This window comes from Pagrus pagrus (assembly GCF_965226575.1).
Source record: "Pagrus pagrus genome assembly, chromosome: 10".
Classification (NCBI taxonomy): domain Eukaryota; kingdom Metazoa; phylum Chordata; class Actinopteri; order Spariformes; family Sparidae; genus Pagrus; species Pagrus pagrus.
In genome coordinates, this window is record NC_140194.1 from 20,367,081 (window position 1) to 20,373,819 (window position 6,739).

Sequence of the window (6,739 nt, forward strand, 5' to 3'; positions counted from 1 at the left end):
GTGCTACCATAAATAAATATAAACATGAGCATGAACACATAGTTAAAACAAAGGTCCATACATCAGAATAATCATTGTTCATAGGGGCACTATGTAGGATGTTTTCCATAACTGAATAAACAAGATACAACAAGATAAGAGCCCCACAATGGGGAAATTCCCATTATTAAACAGAGCATCAATTAAAACATTAGTAATAATTAAGTAAAATATATAGAAAATATAATTTTAAAAAGCAGTAGAGACAATATAAATAAGAAACAAAAACTCCCCAAATATTTACACTATTGCACATTGACGAGAATATTTACATCAAGCTGTTCTCAGAGGAAAATAAGGTCCCAGAACACTGTTTGAAGCTAGAAAGGTGGCAGGGTCCGCCAAATATAAACAAAGTAAAACAGTATGAAATTGTGTTGTCCTTTAAGGCCAGTTTGTTTATTCAGTTTATTCAGTCATGAAAACAAAGAGAGTTTGTTTATTTAGTTTGTTTAGGCATAAAAATATAAGTCAGTGAAGATCTGCCAGGGGGATCAGATTCTTTCTTTCTTTCTTTCTTTCCCATAACACATAAGAATCACTTTTATAATGCATTATCATGAGATTATAAGTTATAAGTGGCCACAGGGTGCTTTATGTAAAGTAATGAAATCCCTTTCTTACAGCTAGATGTAATACATTACAAGCTGGTTATAAGTCACTTTAAGTGGTCAATGTTTGGATAAAAAAAGAGAAAAGAAACTAATTCTGATTATTATGGGAAAATAGAGTTCAGTATTAGTTTATTATTAATACATTTGTGCCAATTGAGCTTTGTACTGAAGAACTGCTGGGATATAAAGAGCATTGTCCGCAATTGAACCATGTTGCATTCTCATACAAGGACATGTTTTCTTTGTCTTGTAGCAACTTTAATGTGATGCACCTCTTTTCTACTTTTCTCAGCATAGGCTGTTCTGTGTGAGGAATGATTAAACTGGTTCAGTACTTTCCTCCTTTCTCCATGCCTTGGATACTGGGACTGCTTGTGTGATGAAACCACGAAGAGTATAAAATGTCCTGGAAATTTTGGCTTGCAGCTCTCCTCTATGGCGTGGGTGGACTCATATGCATATGTTTTAGTTGCTGTTGCTGTTTTATTTCCAGTGATGGAGTGTACTGTACTTAAGTCCAATCAGCTCCTTTGTACTTCACTCCACGACATTTTGGAGGAAAATATTGTACTTCAATCAAGTCAATCAGTCAATATATTTATTACTAAATTTACTATATTTATCAGCAAAAGTAGCACATTTTAAAATTAATTTATTTAGATTGGATCAGATTAAAAAACGCTAATTCTAATAGTCAGAAAAATGCTGGATATCGGATATTATATCATGCAAAGTGCTATAAAATCCAAGATACTATTGAGTAATGACAAAATGTGACCCGATAAAGACTCAAATTAAATCAATATTTGCCCACTATGATACAATGGAGGAACTATGGATCTTTTTAAGCGAACGCCGAAATACAGATTTCATATGAACATTAACATGTAAGTTCTGCCATCTACAACGTGACGTTACCTGCAGACCATCAAGTCTGCGAACTGCTATGTAGTTCACAGAAGAGCTTTGGTTGAGGTTACAGTTTTGGCAGTTAAAAGTGTGGCAAAGGCACATCTACGTGAGAGTTAGGTGAGAATACTTCAGCTAAAACCTCATTGTGAAAATGTATGACTCAAAGTGAAACTGAGGGGCACAACAGAGGCTCACACCACATTTCAAGGCTGAGTCTTTACTGCAGCACATTGCTGCAAGGCAAAGCACGACTCAACAAAATACAGTGGTTTCAGACATTTTTATGCAGAAATGTTTCTATTTGTTTCAGGCAATTAAATGTCAATAACCATAAAATCAAACCTCCCACACGTAAACAATGGAAAGGCATCGTAAGGGATTATATTTGTGATGGAGAAACAGATGGAGACCTTTCCTAGAAGAAGAGCCTCTTCACACTTTAAGTCTAAGGGACTGTGTTTGATGTGAAATGGAAATCATGCAACTGTGCATTTTTAAAAGAGAGACCAAAACCACCCGGGTCTCTGTCCTCAGCTGCCCCAGCGCCTGGTATTACACCCACCCACAGTGCAGGTGCATCAAGGACATCATCACAGAAATCTCACAGAAGTGATCAGGAGGTCTTTGCCAGTGTGTGAGATTGTGCATTTGATGCTCACACAAATCCGATTACTTCCAGTTCATATCCTTTATCGCTGCTCTTTCCAACTCTGCTCTGTTGAAGGATGAAGAGTATCTCAGACACTGTGTCGCATATCTCTGTGCTCCTGACATGAACCATGAACACAAGCCGTCGTCCTTCACTGTACAAAATGTCGGCGATATTGCCTGCTCACAGCAGTTTCCCCTCTCTGCACGTGCTCAGCGAGAGCAGACTTATTGATTGCTGCTAATAGCCTCCATCTCATCAGCAGGGCAGCGCAGAAACCCTGAGAGCAGTGAAAGAAAACCAATGCTCATGTTAATTATATTAGTGCATGTATATTTTGTTGGGCTGATGGCACTGCAGTTCACATTTACATACCACAGGTACCTGCCACCACCCATTCTGAAACCAAGAGAGGTATTATCACCATCTGTTCAGAGAGTAGCGCTGTGGATTCCTGTTAAAGAAAAGCTGTGAAAATGTAGTTGTTCTTTTCATCCGTAGCCCCTTTAAAAGGCAGTTTGAGCACATCACCTCCTGTGGCTGGCTCTCAGGTGGAATATGAGGAATAGTGTGAGTGCAGCACAGTGATAAACGATGTGTTAAGACAAACTGCATGAGATAAATGAGAGATAACAAGACTTAGAGAATGAAACCATGCAACTCTGTGACCCTGTATAGCTTTAAGCTAAATGCTAACATCAGCATGCTAACACTGACAGTGCTAACATGAAGAAGGACTCTGTTTATTATTTCACCATCTCAGTTTAGTGTGTCAAAGGATAAATTTTAATATTGTATTACTTGTCTATAATAAACTACACAGTATCGGGCCCAAATACTTCGCATCCAGACCCCTCAGGTCATCTGGGACAGGATTTACTCAGTGTTTCCAGAATCAAAACCAAACAAGGTGTAGCAGCTTTTAGTTTCTATGCTCCCCACATGTGGAACAAGCTTCCAGAATGCCTATAGGTCTGCTAAACTTGTCAGCCTATTTAAATCACTGCTTAAAACATTAACGTTACTGTGGCCTTACATTTTTTATTTGCTTGCTTTTGTTATTATTGTCTTTTAAATACATGTTAAAAAATATTTTTCCTTTTAGTTGTAATTGTCTTTTAAAAGCAATTTGAACTTTTCCTAAATATCTTATTTTTTGTGTATTTCTATTCCCCTGTAAGGCACTTTGATCTGCTTTGTGCCTGAATGGTGCTATATGGACAAACTTGCCTTGCCTAGGTTGCTAGCATGCTAACATTTGCTAAATAGCGCTCAACATAAAGTCAATCCAATTGCCAGTATAAATGTTGGAAATGTATGTTTCTGCAAACCGCAGGTATATTTTGGTTTGGTTTAGGCACATAAACACTTGGCTAGGGTTTGGAAGCATCATATTTTGGCTCCCCCAGTTGTGATGCCACGAATACGGCTTGAAATTGGACCGGACATCTTGTTAAAAATATCCAGATGTCCGCACTTACAGATGCTGACGTGACGTCTCCAACAGTGCTCTCTTACATAGCAGCCTCCTCACCCAGATGTTACTCCGCCACCAATCTCTCCACTTCATTAGATGAAAGTCAGCTCATACACATAATGTGATATGACACATATTGTGGAAATATTGATATGACACGTATGACAAGTACAAATTTGAACGTATCTGTGGATGGCAGAAAAGTAAAATGACAACATTTATGTTTTAGCGACTGAGCTGAGCTTAAAAGTACAACTGAGGGTATCCCAGTAGTCTTGCAAGTGTTTGATTATCAGCTAAAAAGGGTTGGACAAACTGACCTGATGATAGCACCGGATAAAAGTCATCCTTAAGGGCACTTAAATGTGTGATGCAACTTTCATAGCAATCCATCCAACAGTTTTTAAGATATTTGATCAAGACTGCAAATGTCACCTTTATTGTGCAATTTGAAATGTCAGGGGATCATTAAAATCAGTTGGATTCATTTTCTGGGGACTATGAATATCTAGTATTTATATCTAGTTATTAACATATTTCAGTCTGGATCAAATAGGTGGATCACCGTGCAGCTATTGGATGGCTAAAAATGTCAAACACAAGGACTACTGTACATTCACCAAATGATTCTTCATAGAACGGGGAAGAAAAAAAACCCATCATGGTTTCATGAAGCGGGGAAATTGGAAATACAACATGATGTTTAGGTCTTTAGTGTCACAGCAGAGACTATCAGCAACACAAAAACCTAACTACTACCCCTGCTGCTGGTTCATCATCCAGCAGATTGTCCTCTCTGTATATTCACTGGAGATGCAGAGGACAAATACACAGAACTATGAGCTGAGGCTTAACAGCAAAGCTGACAAGCCTGGGTTAACTCACTGGGAATTGGATGCAGTAGATTTATGGCATCATGTACAGTATTATGGTGATTGTGAGTGATTCAGGGTTTTTGTGGTCAGGGAATTTGTCAAGTCATAAAGCAGCGGCTGAGAGAAGCGGCCAGCGGCTTTGGCTAATAGGATAGCAGTAGCTCTGGTTGACTATGAAGATTTCTCGATGGCAGAGTGGATTCAGAGGCAGAAAACACTTTACAGCTCAATCTACAGAGACAAAGAACAAGCATTTCTCTGGTGGGCCCTGGGACCTTTATGCACGTCATATTTACTTGAACTGGTTGAGTCTAGTCCAACAATGATGTTGTTTATTATTATACCTATTTTTTTTAAACTAAACTCTGTTAGTCTAATCTGCAGGCAGCAAGCAGCATCAGCTGGGGCTCAGCGTTCTAAGATTTTTCTGAAGGTCACACTCTTACAGATCTAAGAGGAGCCATTATCACAGCTCCACAAATATAAATTATGTCCAGGATGTTCCTGGTAGCGGGTATGATAATGTGCATGTTTCTGCTTATTTGTATGTGTACTGTGTGGATCTTTGTATCAAGGGATGACCCTCTGGCTGGAAGAATGCCTCCTTCTTCATGGAACATGACGATAAGTGCAGTGACCTAGTCATGAGTCAGCCATGTGTTATGTCATCAAAGATAAAGTATAAAAAGAGGATGATCAAAACCTCCCATTTCTTAAGGTCAACTTACTTGAAGGATAGGATTACAGATCAGACTTTGAGAAAAAATGTCCAACAAATCTAATGGAAGATGATAATGATAAAACATGTAAACTATTTGTAATTCTAATTAATTCAGTTCATGATTCAACAAAAGGTCTTAAAATGTGTTTTTGGTGAAATTTGCAGACTTGGAATTATGCAATAATGTTGTAAATAGTAAGTGTTTACTGTTATGATATTAATTTGGTATGTTACATAGCTTCTTGTGTGTATGGACTGATTGATCAGGTTGTTTATTTTCAGTGGGTGTTGCCTAGTGTTGAGTTGTGATAGTTGTGGATTGTTTTTATTAATTATTCATTTCACATGTTGCAGTGCAAAACCTCTTCATAAGCTTGCCTCTCTTGAATTTTCATCATATTTATAACACACAAAAAGGTGACAGCCTCATGGGAAACCCTGATAAATTGAGTGAAAACACATGAAATGCTATGAAGGTGTGCTACCTGGTAAATTAAAGCAGTAAGACCCTATGAACCTGGCAGGCTTAGTTGATGTCGATTTTGGATCCAAATGGCAAGAAGTAAAGCTCCAAAGGTGAATAGTAACAAAGAAAAAGCAAAAAGCGTGCGATGCAGAAAATTCATTATTAATGAACTTTTTCATGGCTTCTTTGTGGCCCCTCGCAGTGCCATGACCTTTGCTCTGCTTCATCTCCAGTATTGTTGTCTGCTGCCCCATGTTTTTGGATTAGAATGTATTTTCAATATTTTCACAGCTGGTTGAGCTGTCAATAACACAGCTGTCTCACGTGTGCATAGGTCATCTTGTTGATAACTCAGATCAGAAATAGAAATGTATTGTTTTTCTCATGCCCTGTTTTTTGGAACCTGAACTAAGACTTGAGTTTGTCAGTTGTGAAATTTGTATGAAAGCAACCAAAGTGTCCGAGGTTGACAACTGTTCCTTGTTCTGAAATAGGAATAAAACAATTGCTTAATTTATAAGTTGTGTTGAACACCAGGCACTCTGTGTTCTCCAGTCTGTGCTGCTGTTTTGATTTTACGCTGGTAAACACAGAGCCGGTCACAGATGGCGGCTTACCTTGCCTACCTGTTGAATTCTTCATGGACTGACCCTGACTTTGGGAACATGATGCCCTCCGGCGTCACGAGTTTACCCCTCCCAGACCTTTGATGGAAAGTCGAGGCATATTGGTTTTCGCTGCGTCACAGACACGCAAGTTCTCAGCCAATGGGAATCACCCACAGCTGTCATGAATGAGAAAATGTTTTAATGCTGCTTCTGATTCCTCACGCTCTCCCCAGTCATACACTCATGTTGTCCAAGTACTATAGGATGAATGCAAAGTGTATAAAGATGGCAATTAAAGGTCCAGTGTTTATGATTAAGCAGCAACATCTTCATTATTATCATTATCATCATCATCATCATCATCATCAACATCATCAT